The sequence below is a fragment of the Macrotis lagotis genome, chromosome 7 (genome assembly GCF_037893015.1).
Source record: "Macrotis lagotis isolate mMagLag1 chromosome 7, bilby.v1.9.chrom.fasta, whole genome shotgun sequence".
Lineage (NCBI taxonomy): Eukaryota > Metazoa > Chordata > Mammalia > Peramelemorphia > Peramelidae > Macrotis > Macrotis lagotis.
The window spans coordinates 122929702-122947483 of record NC_133664.1 but is presented as its reverse complement, the minus strand read 5'-3'; positions in this window follow the sequence as shown (position 1 = coordinate 122947483).

Here is a 17782-nt window from a genome sequence, read left to right as displayed (position 1 = left end):
ACTTAACCCCATTGCCTTGCAAAAAAAAAAAAAAAACCTAAAAAAATGTATATAAAATATACATGTGCATATGGATGAAAAGATAAAAAATAAATTTTAAAAAGTGTCCTATGAATTTTCATCTTGGGATCTCTTTCAGTAATAAACAATGGAGTTTTTCATTTTCTGTTTTATCCTCTAGTTCTAAAGTTTCAAAGTAATTTTCTTTAATAATTTCTTGAAGGATAGTATCTAGACTCTTTTTTATCATACCTTTCAGATATACCACCAAATTTTATGCTGTCTCTCCTCAATCTAATCTCCTAGACAGGAGAAACCTGAAATTCCAGAGACTGTTGTTTGTTGTCTCAGCTATATCTGCCAGGAGGTGTATGTACTTCAATCTATGGCTTGTTCTTTAGCCTACTCATTCTTTAAAATTAGGTTGTTTAGAATCTAATTCATTTTTAATCTGTGTTTCCATTACGCCTGGAATTCAGGTCTTTCCTTGCTTCCTCTCAAATTGTCTTAGGCAGGACAACTGCTTTATTTGAAACTTAATGATTTCTGCCACTCAAAATTCACTTTGGGGAATTTTTTTAAATTAGTGGGGGGGGGGGAGGTTTGCATTATTCCACCATCTTTCCAAAAGTCTCTCTGACTTTCTTTTTTAAAACCTCTTCTTGTTACAGAACTTAAACTTCAATCACCTGTGACTATTCTAGAAAAGTCCTTGTACCCCCCACCTTGAAATTTGTGTGAGAAGACAGGCAAATTCTAATTACTAAATAACCTTGGAGAATTCTTTGTAGATTTTGTATTCCAACTGAATTCAACAACAGCAAAATATCAAATGTCTTCTGTGAGAAAGGGACTGTGAAAGTCCAAATAGTCCAGGCCCTGCCCTCAAAGAGTTTGTCATCCAGTAAGGGAGATAAGACACATCATCATAATACTAAGGGCAGTATCACAAATATATTTGAGAATCAAAAGCAAAATTGCTATGACAACAACTCATAGATAAGGGAGATTATTTCCCTCTATTCTATCAGCAAAGCTAACCAAAGATTACTGGAGAATTTCATTCTTTTTAACAATGCTTATGCTAACTCCATAACTTGGAACCAGTTTGGGTCTTCTTTAAACCAACTCTAAGGCAAGGAAGAGGATAAGACTCTGGTCCCTGCTTGGCAATGAGTTATGTGATCAGAGCTACAACTCTACCCTAGTCCCCACAAACACACTAAAAATATTACATGGGAAACCCATTGCTCAGGATGAAAGAGCTAGACAAGCCTATACTATAGGAAGGAGCAGAGCTTTTGAAGACTATGAAAGAAAGGAATATTTACTGAGATTCAGTAACATGCGGGGGATGGGGAAGGGGGAGAATGTACATCAAGAAATATAAAGGAGGCCGCAAACTTTCTTCTATTTATTAGTCAGACTCTAAAGAGAACCCTGCTGGCAAGAACATTGTCAGAGCTGGCATAAATAAAGGTAGTTACTGGGAAAGGATTAACAAGTAATGTTGGACATTGATTTTTACACTATACATCCCGCTACCATGTTTCATGAATATGTCTTGAGACCAGTTTTACTTCATCTGGATTCACATGAGGCAATTCATTTCTTCTAGATACACAGTGGGTAATTCTTTCCCTCACTCTTGTAAATGAATAGTTTAATTAGCATCTTAATTTGATCTTTAAACAAGGACAGGGGAAAAAAAAACCCAACATGAAATGGTACATTATTTTCAGAAAAAATATTCTAAACAATCACTTTATAACTCAGTGTTTAAACAGGCAAAGAAAAGTCAACTATTAAAAACTATTTCTGACAATTAGGAAGGTTTCTAGTGTTTATGTTAGAGAGAGAAGTAATACCAAACTAACTGAAAACATGCCAGAATAATTAACAGCTCTTGGCTCATTTAAATTATGTGCACATTCCATTTTAAGTGTTGAAAAAAACTGAAAAGTATTCAAGTCTCTCTTTTTTTATCCATGGAAGAAAATTGATGCCCCACTGCTAGGTGTTGATAAGAAAAATGAGAAGAATCTGTTTTCTCATCATTTTCAAAAGTCTTTTCTTGGAAAACATATTGTTTTAGCTGTTTTTTCAATTCACCTCTACAGTAATCAAAAGCAAGAAACAAGAGAAATTACACAGTTCTTTGAATAAAAGGCATTTTCCTTCTATGGAATTTGCAGTCTTTTAATATCAAAAAAAGAAATCTGAACAACTATGTTAGTTTCCCTTACAACCAATACCTAAAAGGCTGATAATCTAATGATCAGCCCTCCTAAAAAGGGCTTAAAAGCAGCAGAGTTTCCAGCAAAATAATAAAATGATATATTCCAGGACAAATCCAGAGTATTTTTAAACATTTCTAAATGCCAATATGTGTTAGGCACTGGTCTAAGTATTAAAGACAAGAGTAAAATAAGTCCTCGATCTGAAGGACCTTATATTTTACCAAGGAGGAATAATGTAACACAAATCACACAAAGTCAGTTCAAACTGGTAGGAAAGTTCTCCTGTAGAAGATATCACTTGATCTGAATCATGAATGAACATGGGCAATCCCAGAAGTACAAGCAAAAGGGGGAGAGCATTCCCCATAGGCCAGACTTATGCAACATAAAACATGGAAGCAGATGAATATTCTTAACAAGAAATAGTCTATTTGGAACAAAGCATATGCAAAGGGGAAAGTAATGAGTAAGCAGCTTGGAAAGTTCCAATATGAAATAGAGCCTGTGTTTTATCCTACGGCATTCAGCAGAGCACTGACATGATCTTAGGAATATCCCTTTGGCAGTGTATGGAGGATATATTACAAAGAGATTCAGGAAAACTAAGAGGTGATTGCAATAATTGAGATGAAAGGTGATAAAGGCCAGAATTATGGTGTCTGTGATATGAAAGGAAAGAAAGTAACTATATAAAAGCTGAAGAAATAGAATTAGTAAGATTGGTAATTGATTGGATGGAGTGGGGGGGGGGAGTGAATGAAAATGAAGAGTTTAGGATGACTCTCTGTTTGTAAATTTAACCTTGACAGAAATAAGGATGCTAGGAGGAAGAAGTTTGGAAAGAAAGATGAGCTCTGTTTGGGGAATTTTGAGTTTCAGAAGATATCCAGGTATCAATAACCAATAGGTGAGGAGCAACTACATAATACAATGAATAGAGCACTGATCCTAGAGTCAGGAGGACAGAAGTTAAAATCTTGTGTCCCATAGGTGATATTTACTAGCTGTGTGACTTTGGGCAAATCACTTAACCATTACCTTGCAAAAAACCAAAATAATAATAATAATAATAATAATAACCATTAGGTAGTTGGAGAAATGAAAGCTTTATAGGTACATTTGGAAATTGTAGGCAGAGAGGGAATAAGAGAATCTTTGGTAGCTAGTGAGAGATAAGAGGACTCAGGATAGAGTACTCCATTGTGGATACATGTTGGAAACTAAGGAGTAGTCAGAGAGATAGCAAGAGAGCAAAGTTAGAGCACTATCATGAAAGTCATACCAAATAGAGCTGTAACCAGGTGGGGTGAGTAAGGTTTTTCTTCAGGGCATCAAATTTAGAGAGAAATGACATCCCTTGTAGTCTTTTTTTTTCTTTTTTCCAAGGCAATGGGGTTAAGTGGCTTGCCCAAGGCCACACGGCTAGGTAATTATTAAGTGTCTGAGGTCAGATTTGAACCCAGTTACTCCTGACTCCAAGGCCGGTGCTCTATTCACTGGACCACCTAGCCACCGCCCCCCCCCCCCCCCCCCCCCGTATTCTTTTCAATGAGAAAGAACAGAATTGATTCTCTGGTGAGGAAAAAAATGTTAAAATAAGAAGCCAGAAAAAACGCAAATTAGGGTGAGCTCTTCCTCAGTCCTATAAGTTTCTTCCCTTCCTTTCCTTTGCCTTCCCCTCCCCATCTATTTTTCCCTGTCATTAGTTAATAAAAGGCTACATTTGACGCCAGGTATGCATGGTCTGTTGTATTTGCCCTTATTGGGCAGCAAGGAGTAGAAGTAGAACATAAATTGATTTGAACCTTGGAGGATGAAATAAGGAGCACTAATCTTTGAATATAACAATAATCTTGAGGGCAGGAAATTTGGTCTAAATATAGCAGGAAAAACATTTCAGAGCTACTTTGATCCAAAGATTATGTCATTTAAGGTTTATCATCTAAATAAGCCTAGTCTATGTAACTTTCTGTATGACCATTTCCTCATGAATAGTCTAAGAGGCTTAGAATGGGTGACCTCGAAGGTCTCTTCCGTCTCTAACATTCCTTGAGTCTATGAATCCATGAGCTACCTCCATATTTCACTATTGTGGCAGATTATAGCATGCTAATGTCAGAGACTGAAAAAAAAAATGAAAATAGTGTTGTGAGATGGTAGTTCCTCAAGGGTTCCACTATCACTATGTTCTCACTGATGGTGAGAAGATGAGTAAAAACCTGTAATATGTTAAGCCAAAATAAATTATGCAAATGATTCAAGAAGATGAAGGAAGCAAGTATGGAGGGAGGAAGGCAGGAAGGGAGGAAGGAAGGAAGGGAGGGAGGAAAAGAGGGGAATATATATATTAATTGACTCAGTATCTGCTATGTGCAAGATACTGTGCTAAACATTTTACAAATATTATCTTATTTGATTCTCATAAAAAACCCTCAAAGGTGGGTTCTATTAATTAGCCTCATTTTACAGTTCAGGAAACTAAGGTAAAATAAATGATTTGTCCAGGGTCATACAGGTAGTAAAGATCTAAGTTTAATTTGGACTCAGATCTTCCTGATTCCCAGCCCAGTGTTCTAGCTACTATGCCACCTAGGTAGAGGTGGAGAAGTTGGGGGAAGGATGCCTGAATTTTGGTCCTGTAGAAAAAAGTACTCCATTCAAATTCCATCTTTAACATTTACTAGCTGTGTGACACCAGGCAAATCACTTAAACTCTATGAGTTTGGGGCACATCATCTGTAAAATAAGATGAATATTACCTACCTCATAACAAGATAGAATAGTGTAGTGGACAGAAAACTAACCTTAGAGTTAGGAGGACTTGGGTTCAAGTTCTGATTCTGTCAAACTAGCCATGTGGCCAATCTGTATCAGTGAAGGGAATTCCCCACTGACAGGTCCCTGTACTAGTGAATTAACAGTTCTAGACCAGAGAGAGACAAAGAAAAAGAGAGACAGACAGAAAAAGCAGAGAGATATAAAGAGATTGAGGGTGGGGAGGGGGAAGAAAGAAAGGAGAGACAGAGAAAGACAAAGACCTACAAGATATCTTCCAGCATTGTTCTGAAGCTCAAATGAAATAGTGCCTGAGAAGCATAGTACAAACGTTAAAACACTATATAAATCTCATCTTCATCCTGTAACAGGAAACCTGTCCTAATAATCATCTGTACATGTGATGATATAGCATGTGATAGAGCAACCTCGCTGGAGTTTATTTTAAAATACTATTTATCACTTTTAAAAAATGTACACAATGATTATATGCTGTGGCTCTCATGGTCATGGAGCAAGTTCACATTTTTTACAACAAAAACAATGGGCACATAATATATTCTTTTAAATAAAGACTATAATAGTAGAAAGGTTTGTTTAGCCAAAGTATTCCTATAGAACATGTAGCTACTAGTTTGGTGGATGATCTCATCAGTCATGTTAATCAACATCTGGATCACGCTCTTGATCCATGTATTGGATTCCATTGATTTGATAGAACTAGTACATCCCCCCAAAAAAGCTAGAAACAAACCTGAATTAATTTGAAAATTTATTGAGCTTATTTATTACAAGCTTTTCACATTGCTTACTTCATTCTTTGAAACTCAGAGTGCATCAATTACATTCAATTTGATTTTTCTCTTCCATGCACTTAGCACAAAATTATTCTTCATCTTAAGATTTGCAATATAAGGATAGGACAATGACTCATCTTGGCTGACATCCTGTCTCTGGCAATGAGGGATGCTGAGTGTTTCAGAAGAAGATATAAATCTCATATTTTGTTCCTTTTATATAAAACTTAGGATGCAGGGAATGAGATTTTTACTCATCCCACTCACTGAAAGTAGTAATCAACCCCTGTCTTGAAGCTCAAGCAGTGATAACCTTCATGATGTTTGTCCTCACCATCAAGGTGCTAGTAGGTCTGTGCTAAAAGCTTTAGAAATATTACCTCATTTGATCCTCACAAAACCCTGAAAGGAAGGTGCTGTTATTATCCTCCTTTCATATTTAAAGAAGCTAAGGCAAATAGGAATGAAATAGAAAAGCTTATTCAGGTAGCTTTCCAATCTTTTTTCTAAAAATGCCTCTGACATCCTTTTGCAAAAAGGAATACAGTAATAAAACTTGGAATCTTGTTCCAAACATGTTCAATTGTAAAGGGTAATCCAAAAACTGGGCAGAAAAGCGGGTAAAACCATCCCAAACATAAGGATAAAAGCAATTTCTAATAAGCATGCTATATGCTCTCTTGGAAGAGGACTTATATTAGACAGGTCTTTAGAGGATCTTTTTTTTAGTTCTCCTGCCCCCAGGATAAAATACCCTCTGGAAATAGAGTCTGGAAGTATATTCAAGGACATATATAACCTTTGGGATTATCTCACTTAAAACTTGCTGCCAAATATGGTTTATTTATAGATTTGCCTCATATTTGGCCATCATTCCAATATTCTTCACTAAATGAGACCATGAGTAATGCTCTTCAGAAAGGATTTCCCATTTCCTGGTCCTTGATCTTGATGATGAAAGAGATTCTCTCTGCACTCAGTATCAATTGACAAGCTCTCATATTTGCATGTATGATCTTGTTTTCTTTACTAGAAGCATTTATTCTTAGTCATGTGACTTGTTAGCATCATTCTTTTCAAAGAATACAATATACTTTGTAGAACTACTCATGTTATTTAGTGTAGTAAATAGAGGGAAGACTCAGTCAGGAACCTGGGGCACTCATCTCATTCTCTACATGTCAGTATTTTCATCAATAAAAATGGGAATAACAAAAGCACCCAACTCATGTGGTTCTTGTGAGAATCAAATGAAATAACATATATAAGTATTTTTCAAACTATGTAAACAGGGGAATAAGGGAAGGGAATAAGCATGTATGCCCCAAGCATAGTGCTAAGTGTGCCTTAAAAACTTTATTTCATTTGATCATTTTGGATAATTATTTTGTATAATAATTACCCCAATTTTATAATTGAGGAAACTGAAGTAGGCAGAGTTTAAATGTCCAATGATCACATTACTAGTTGTTAATAGATAAATCTTGAATAGGACTTGCCCTGATCAATTAAGACAAACTTAGGAAATAAAACAAAGAGGAATTTATTGGCATTTCAAGGTGGTCCAAGCTCCAGTCTGATTTTATAGAAGTAAAACAATTTAGAGATAAGGGTAAGACAATTCTGATTGGTAGATGCTTTAATGAGAAGGTAGGATAAACTTCATCTCAGCTCTTCCTCATCATTGGGAGATGAGATTAGTTCTCAGATGTTGGGAATGGTCCTCAGGCAGGGTACTAGGTAGCCTACAACAGCTGGAAGCAATTGACTGAGCTGTATCCCCCAAAGTTGAGCTAGGTTCCAACAGCAGGTTACTCAGATTGACTTGTACACAAGTGTCTGAGGCCAGATGCTTGCATTTATATTAAACAATACCTCTGTAACATTCTATATAACAATGAAGGAAGTCACTGTGTAAAGCATTCCTATAACACAGGACAAGATTTCCTTCTTATTTGTGTTTTGTTTTGTTTCCTTTCCTTTGGGAGGCAGGGGCAAGCACATCTTCCTGCACTGGAAGGGTCCCTTATGTCTACATAAGTTGCACACATCCTTAAATCCCTTTAGGGCAGGTACTATTTTTGTTTTTTCTTTGTAGTCAATGCACCAAGAACAATGCATTGGAGGCCCTTTAATAAATTCTTATTAAATTAGCTCCCTACTAGGTGTCAAAGTGGATAAAGTATTGGACCTGGAGTCAGAAAAACTTGCCTTCATGAATTCAAAGCCTTACCTCATACACTGGTACAAAGTTACTTCACCCTCAGTTTGCCTCAGTTTCTTCACCTCTAAGATGAGCTGGTCGCTGGTCAAGGAAATGGCAAAGCATTCCAGTATCTTTACAAAGAAAACCCCAAATTCAGTCACAACTAATCGATTAAACAACAGAATGAATTCACCAACAGCACAAATTCTGCGAAATTATGATTTAAAAAAAAAAAAACCTTGAGGGGACACGTGTGCAGATTCTTCTATGACAATGAAATATGAGGAGGATGCCTGGATGCCAATAGGATGACTATACTTGGGAATCCCCTAGAGTAGACCCATATTAGAAAGAAGGCTTTCCTGTATGTTCTCTTTAGAACCTATACTCACCACTACTAATCTCCTTTCAGATGTTTATTGTCCTCTGCTGCTCTCAATTCAGATAATGCCTAATAAATAGATAAAACTGACCTTGATTCTTCTCACCTGTTAGTGATTTTTTTTTTTGATCTTCAAATATTCCTAGAGCTCTGATTTTTTTCCTTTGCTCTATTTCGTGTGTTGCACTGTTAAACTGCATCTGGGTCTATGTCACATCCTCCCTGGGAGGAGGTAAGCTTCTAAATGGCAAGGTTGACCTCATTTACTTGTTTGTTTTTAATTTCCAATAGTTGGTAAAGATCTTGGCACATTGCAGGCGCGAAATAATTACTTGTGGATTCACTGACTGAATAACTGCCTCTTCTAGGGATTGCTCAAGAGTTAATCATAAGATCAACTATGAAGGATATCGTTTCTTGATTTTCATGACTTTGCTTTGTGGCGGTTCTCCTCCTACCCTGTCTGACCACATCTCAGTATCCTTTGCAAGGATCTTCATCTATGGGTGTGCCTATCCCTGTACCTCTCCTTCTCTCTCTCTCATCTTTATTCAGATGACTTCCAAAGCTACATATCCAGGTTCCACCTGTCTCCTGAACTCCAGTCCTAGGTTTCCAACTGCCTGCTAGAAACTTCTGCCTGTATAATTATTTCAAACTCATCTTGGTTAAAAACAAAATCATTATCTTTCCTTCCAAACCCTCTTCTTCTAATTTTCCTAATTTCAAAATAATCAACCCCCAACCCCCCATCTAGTCACCCAGGTACTATCTCTTAGACACTCTTCCCTCTCACCCCTGCCCCCACCACTCCACACTTGTCATATCTTTCAACTCTATCTCCACAATGTAACTTCTCTCCACTAATGCATGCCACACCAGTTCAGGCCCTCATCACCTCTCATAAAAGCATAAATACTGAAGAATATTGGTATACTTCTACATGTCTTTGCATCCCTGTATTGGTAAATCGATGCCCTATTTTCCCAAACATTAGACTATTTCTAAAGTACCTCCCCTTCCCATTACTCACCCCTAATTAGGTTACTGTTCATATGTAGAATCTCAAGGGAAAGTTATGTCTTTGAGTAAAGTCCCCCCTCAAAGCAGCATGCCCCAAGGCAATTTCCCTCGGTAATGAACCAGCTATTTAGAAAACAAAGAAAACTACTTAGGACACTCTGATGGCTTGTTCTCTGGTTTCCCTGTGCTATTTTAATACTTTTGCTTTCAGTTCTGAACTGCTGGGAAGGTATTCCCTGTTTCTCAAATTACTGTAAAATTCATCTCAACACAAATGAAGCAGATTTTTGTATCAACTTAATTCCCAATGAAAACCGCTTTCCACATCTTGGGGAAAAAAATAAGGAAAAATGAATTTTCCAATCCTATCCAACAACAGATAAAGAATCAGAAAATGGAAAAATAGCTGGCATTATAGCAAAGATGAAATCTTTTTTTTCATAAGGACTCAGGATCTCATTGATCAGTCTTTCAAGACACTAGAATGTGGTTCTTTGTTCCTGATGGCCTTATTTTCCTCTCCATCTTTATCAACCACAATATCCACTTTTGTTTGGCAGAGATATCTATAGGGGATTTGTCAGCCCTTCCTTGCCACCCAGTCCTGCCAGATGATCTGAAGCTATAGCCTATAGGTCTTTGTACTGTCCAGAAACTCCTTTAGTGTGCCAATATCCCACCCCACCTCTCTTTGCTACTTGGGTAGCTGTCACCACTACTCCCATAGATCTGAGATTGTAGGACTGTGCTTTGCACAGATAGCTGGTGGAGACATCACTAAAGACACAGATGTGGGGGACACTCAGTCTCATTTCCGGTCTTTCTGAGATTGCTACAAGCTACAAGAATATGCTTTCAAAAAATAAGTAAGCACTGTTCATTTTCTTCCTGGGAATGGAGATCAATTTATCACTAAATCACTAATTTGCAGGATGACTGCCATTAAATGTGGGGAATAATATGGACAGGAAAATCTGATCTAATCTCCTTTTCAATTGCTTTCTATAGACCCCCAACTCTACCCAAATTCATTTGTTTAAGAATAGTTCAACCTACTTCAGAAAATTATTTTGTCTTCTGAATCTCACTATCTTTGTATGACCAGGCCATTGCCCTGTTTGAGAAGTTTCAATGATCCTTATTAAACTTCAGTCAGATATGTGATACAGGTCTATAATCACTATTACTGAGAGGTTGGTGGATTATTTGAGCTCTGGAGTTCTGGGCTGAAGTACAGCTAAAGCTGATTGAATACGACACCAGTAACAGTTGCCCAAAGAGAGGCCAAACAGCCCAGATTGGAAATGGAGTAAGTCAGTATTTCTGTACCAACTGGTAGGGAGAAGAGACCATGAGTGGGTACTATACTTTCAGCCAGGGTGATGTGGAGAGACCCAGTTTCTGATGGCATCATGTATATATAAGTATATAAAAAGATAGATATGACTTCATTGAATCATCTTCTATACCCAGTGTAGACTGCAACGCTTCCATGATAAAGTATAGACAGTGAACCAATGAAATAACAGCTCACAAATTACTGTGGCTAAAACAAAAGAAAACAAAACAAAACACCAATCATCACTTGGTGATGAGGCTTCTTGTGATGACCAGCTCCAAACTTTACTAGTCTTTTGCTTGGATGATAGAGACTATACTCAAAGTCTTAACATAACATTTTAAAATCTCCTTGCACATACCACATCATGGTATAAGTGATTCTGGTATTCAGAGTGTTAGCAAATTCCTAGCTTTGAGTCACCCATGAATTTGATGAGGGAGTCATCTTTGCTTTTATTACATATGTTTTATGAGTGACTTCTTTGTAGATCTTCCAGGCAGATATGGAACCATTTCTTCATTAGTTCCCCCCTTCTCCCTAACTTTATCCATCTCAAAACCCATCCAGGAAAACCAGGAGACCAGAAAACCCAACATCATGGAGACCTTTATCCTTTGTCTTTCTCTCCCCTAGCCAAGTCAAGCCAGAGTGCTCAAACATAACTGCTCACATGGTTTGGATGATATGGGGCTCACTATTTCTTCCAGTGAGATGGAGTTGTTACTTTCTGGTATAGCCTAAGCACTTCTGGGTCTTGCTATCTGCCCCATTGCTAAACATGTGAAATTCTAGGCTTTTTTATCCACCCCGAAGCTCTCCACCAATTAGAGGGGTATCCCAGAGATTAGTTCTAGATTTTTTTTTATTTCTACCCCCAGGGCTTAGCATAGTGCTAAAACATAGAAAGTAATAATTGCTTCTTTATTTATTTTCAGTAGTTCTGGACTTTCAGCTTGTTCTGAATTCACCTAATTCACATTGTACTATAATTTAACCTTGGCCTTATTTTCCTCTCTATCAACCACAATATCCACTTTTGTTTGGCAGAGGATCACTAATAGTACTAATAGAGTGCTAAGTCTAACATTTGGAAGAGCTGAATTCAGATCATCTCAGACACTTCTTAGCTGGGGAACTCAAGGCAAATTGTTTATCTTCTTTGGACTTCATTTTCCTCATCTATCAATGAGGTGGTTAGATTTGATCTCCTAAAAGGTCCCTTCCAACTCTAAATGTATGCTATGTGAAATAAACAAAATAATGAGTAGAATTTTCTTTTCATCATCATCCATTATCTTTTCTTTCCTGATTCTTGTCCTCATAAAGTGTCAAAGTTCTTGACACTCCAATTCACCCATGTTATATGCCCCATGACTTCATAAGGTAGACACAAACTTTGATCAGATTATCAGGTTGATACCCTCCATGGAATCAAGTCACTGGTCAATGAAAAAAATGGAGCAGGGAAATGGGGAAAACTATTTTAACAATAGTTATCTCCCTTTGTTATTAATCTCTTGTCTTTGATCCCCTGGTTTGGTTCCTAGTTCTGTTAATTTTGTGTCTCCTTGCTTTAACTCCTAGCACATCACCCAGTTTCTGGTTAATTTTAAGTTTCCTAGTACCGATCCTACATATAACCCAGAACTTAGGATACACCATCATTACATCAACCTTTGGTTGATGTGAGACTACTGATGTCTGTCCTATGCTTCATCTTCCACCCACACAACTCATGACAGTGAGGCTGAGTCAGTGCCACTCATCCCCATAATTGGGAAAACAACTCAGCATGCAAGTCTACCCATTGTGGGTCATTAGAATTGTTCCTTGCGTAGTAAGGACAGCATATTTTCTTGCATTCCTAGCATATAATCCTCCTACAACATGAAGCAATTTACTCTGTAATCACACTCAATCGTTCAGTGGCACACTTGCCATATTTTATCCTTCCATCAGCTAGGAGGAGTAAGCAATACTCATCTACCTTTGGTTTATTAGAGCAACTTTTTTCAATAATACTGTCAGGGACAGAGTTAGGAACTGTGTATTTCATCTGAATAAAATTATAACTAGAAGATCATGCAAGAAATAAAAAATAAAACCACTGCCTTATCTTTTTTTCCAATGTGATTTGTTAATTAAACAGTATTTGGTTAGTTGACAAATTTTCAACTGTCTTTCTAAAGTTTGGGGTTTAATGTGTGGACTAGACTTTTTTTTTTACATATTTTTCTACCATCCTCCCCTCTTTCTCTATGGTAGAGAACAGTCTGGTGAAGGTTGTACATGTACATTTGTGGTGAACATATTTACATATTAGTCATTTTGTGTAAGAGGAATCACAACCAAGGGAAAAGAAAGAAAACCATGAAATAGGAAGGAAAAACACAGGACAAGTTTTTAAAAGTGAACATAATATGCATTCAGATTCCATGTTACCCCTCCCCATCATAGTAGGTCTCTCAGGTCTCTGAACTGCTGAAAGGAGATGCTTCCATCATGGTTGATCATCTCACAATGTTGTTGTTAATGTGTACAATGTTTTCTTGGTTCTGCTCCCTTCACTTGGCATCAGTTCATGTTAATTCTTTTCTCTAAAGAGGACTAGACTTTTAACTGTGACTTTAAGACTAGCTATGTGACCTTAAACAAGTTATAAATCCTCTTTGAGTCTTGAATATCCTAATCTATTTAAATCCCAATATATATTCTGCCATGCAAGGACATTGGCCTCCTTGATGCTTCTCCCACAAGACCCTCCAGCTCCTGGCTCTAAGTATTTTCATGGACTGGCCCCCATTCCTAGAATTTTTGTCCTCCCACCTCTGCCTCCTACCTTCCCCATTTTCCTTCTAGTATCAGTTAATGTCCCACTTTCTGTAATCTTCCTCCTTAATCTTTTTTTTTTTGCAAGGCAAATGGGGTTAAGGATAAGTGGCTTGCCCAAGGCTACACAGCTAGGTAATTATTGTCTGAGGCTGGATTTGAACTCAGGTACTCCTGACCCTAGGGCCAGTGCTCTATCCACTGTGCCACCTAGCTACCCCATGTCCCTTAATCTTAGCACCTTTCTTCAGAGACCAATGCCAAGTTGTCATATCTAATACCCACACATATTTCATATATACATATATAAATTTATTTTTGTACAGATACATATGGGTGTATAAATGAATATAGATATAGATATATTTCTACATAATTGTTTGTATATTGTTTCCTTCCTGAGACTTGAGCTCCTTAGGATCAGAGACTGCTTTTTGCCTTTCTTTGTATTCCTAGTACTTAGTATGATATCTGGCACATTGGTGGTGGTGGTGGTGGTGGTGGTAGTGGTGTGCAATCTCTAACTTTTTGTGTTCCATTTGGCAGAGACATAGAGTGGTTTGCCATTTCCTTCTCCAGCTCATTTTATAGATCAGAAAAGTGAAGCAAAGAAGGTTAAGTGATCTGCCCAGGGTCACACAATTAGTAAGTGTCTGAGGTCAGCCTCAGTGGGTATAAATTTTAGCTGACTGACTGACTTTAAATCTGTGGTCCTGCCACTGATCCCAAGGCCATCACATTCTTTCCTTAGCTATGGCTTGGCCAAGCAGCTATAAAACACAATAAGGCTCATAGACTAAAAGCCTGAAAGAAACTGAGGGAAAGACTTCAGTTCAATTCAAGAAGCATCATCTAAGTACTTTCTCCACAAGAAGTCCTGAACTGGGTACTTGGGACAGAAAAATAAAAATGAAAACAAAATATCCTCAAGAAACATACACAGATAATTAAATAGTAGATAAATGAAAAATAGATGTAAATAAATGTGTGGAGGCGTAGGTAGAACGTTAATAACTGGGGGGAAAGTCACAAATCAAGATAGCATTTGAGTTGAAAGAAGAAATTCCAAGCAGAGAATCTCCCTTGTCCCTTGCCCCAGCCTCCATATACATACTCCAACCAATGATCAGGGATCTAGAGTCATAAATAACTTCAGGGGTTATTTGATCCAGCCCTCAAAATTTGCAAGTTAATAATCAGAAACTGGAAAAGTTAAATGAATTGTCTGAGATTACATGAGTATTAAGTGTCAGAGATTTGAATTCAGTTCTTTTGACCATAGAGGAGAGAATAAAGCATTAATCAATCAATCAATAAACTTATATTAAGTATCTCATATACAGAGCCATCTCGCATCCTGATTCATATCTGGCCACTGGACCCAGATGACTCTAGAGGAGAAAGTGAGGCTGGTGACTTAAGACAGCCCCCCCTCCCCACTCAAATAAAATTCATATTCTCATCTTGGCATCACCTCCCTGATGTCATGGTCTCCTTTGAGAAGGACAAACAACAACTTATTATGTTTTCTCTAGAGATACAAAAAGAGATAAAAGACATTCTCTGCCCTCAAAGGAGCTTACAATCTAATTGTGGGGATAGGATGAATAGTATGCAAAATACACACACACACACAGACACACACACAAACAAAATTAACAGAAGGAAGACACTAGAATTGATAAGGGTTGGAATAGGCTTCCTGTAAAAGACAACTTTATTTGGGACTTAAAGGAAGACAAAAGATAGAACATCATATACAGAGAGAGAGAAATGAAAATTGACCATTTGAATGGTTGAAAATATTACAGTTTGATGACTTGGACAAAATTTCAAAATTGGAAAGGTCCTTAAAGCCCACCTAATCTAATCTCATCTGATCCACATCTGACCAAGAATCTCTTCTAGGGGTGGCTAGGTGGCAGTGGATAAAGCACCAGCCCTGGAGTCAGGAGTATCTGGATTCAAATCCAGTCTCACACACTTAATAATTACCTAGCTGTGTGGCCTAGGGCAAGCCACTTAACGCCATTTGCCTTGCAAAAAAAAAAAAAACACCTAAAAGAATCCCTTCTAAACTTAGCCTTTGTTTGAAAACCTTCAAGAAGAGTAAACCCATTATTTCCTGAGGCAGGACATTCCAGTTTTGGGTAGTTCTCATTGTTAACAAGTTTTATTTTGTTTTCTTCTAGGAGGCCTAATTTTGTCTTTCATTCCTTGCTCATAGGTATGCCCCCCCCCAGGACTAAGCAGAAAAATAGTCTTCCATATAACAACTTTTCAAGTATTTGAGGGTAGCTATCATGATTGCTCATCCCTCAGGCTAAATATCCTCAATTCCTCAAATAGTATAAACTAGGGACCTTTTACCATTCTGGTTACTCTTCTCCAGTTTTTCCGGGTCATTTTTCCCAAGGTGTTGAATACAATAGCTCTGCCCTGGTAGAGCCAGAAGGGTGTGGGGAGGGGAGAAAGGAGAACAATAAGACGATTTATTTCCTTATTCTTGTTTCCTGTGCTTCTCTAAATATAGTTAAGATTATTATGTGATTTCAAATAATTGAAGTAACTGAGCAGTGGAGTATAAATTCAGTCTAATACTTACTAGCTATGTGACCCTGGACAAGTCACTTAACCTCTGCTTGCCTCAGTTTCTTCATCAATAAGATGGGGATAATAAAAGTATCTTATTTCCCAGAACTGTTGTAAGGATCAAATATTTTCAAATTAATACAATTCCCAGCACAGGTATATCCTTTCTCCTTCCTGTCTAAAGCTGCTTCTCTCAGAGTCACCAGAACTCCATAAATTAAGATCTTAAGACCTTTTAATAATGAATATACTGATTATGCATATGGAACAAGGATCACTTGATGGACAGTGCTAATTATGCTTCTGAAAGCTTCTGAATTATGTTTCTGAAAGGATTCCCAAGATCACACCATTTTTTTTCAAATAATGTCTCAAGGGACACTAGCAATTTCCAAGGTTCTGTGCTCCCACTTAGGCAGTTTATTCAACACTCTTTCATACTTTCCCCTTTTATTTCAAGTTCAACATCAGATACCATTTCCTCCAGTTCTATGTTTTGCAACATGGTAGCAGAGATAACTATCTGAATGGTATCTATTTCATAGATCAAGAGAAAATCCCAAAGTGTGAGAATGTCTTCAAGGAAATAAGTTTGTGTTGGATTGTTGTTGCTGGCAGTGGGGTTTTATTTTTTTTTATTTCAGGGGAAGGCATGGTTAGCAATGCTCATGGATCTAAAAGTAAAAACTTCAAGTGGGCAGAGGAAAGAAACCCCCCCGAAAAAAACGGGAAAAAAAAGGCTCTGAAGTCTACATACAGTATGACAATACTGACATCTGTTGGCTAGGAATATCCTGAGTTCTAATATTCATTCCAACTCTAGTTTTTTCAGAGCATTTAAAGGGAAGTCAATGCAAGCTCCTCCTTTATCACTATCTCTGGATTTGGCATTGCTGGATCAGAAGTATTGAAATCACAAAAAGTTTCTCGTTCTCATTACATCCCAAACTTGCACTGGAGACTTATTGTTTCAGCATATTCTGTTACACAATTGAAGCTTCAGAAAATACTAAAACTTTTCTCCTGGATCAAAAATAAAATCACATATTGTGCAATGAATCCATTGCAAGACACAAAATCAGAAAGCCTCAACATTTTTGAAACTGGGGCTTTCATGATGGCCCAGTCTTAATTTTCTTCTTGAATCTCTCCCTAACTTTCTTCTCTTCTTCTTCCCCCTGCTGTTATTGATTGTACTTCATTCTTGAAGACACTTCAGGGAGATGATACCTTGACAAGCACATGAATTAGATTTGAATGGGGGGGGGGGGTACTGTGCTAAGTCAACAGACCAACAGACTCACACTCTCCTCCAGAGCCAAATGGGTCCAATGGCCAGATATGGATCAGGATAACTGGAGATGGCTCTAGATGCAAGGTAAGCTGGGTTGAATGACTTGTTCAAGGTCACACAACTAGGAAGGGTCAAATGTCTGAGGCATGATTTGAACTCCACTGCACCACCTAACCTCCACATTAACTGTTTGAAATTCTATCCAGAATTCTTGGTGCTCTCCCTTTATGTTTTCATTTTTAGAATTAATTCACCCACTGATTTAATTACCTGTGAAATAAGGAAGAGAGCCAGAATGGCAG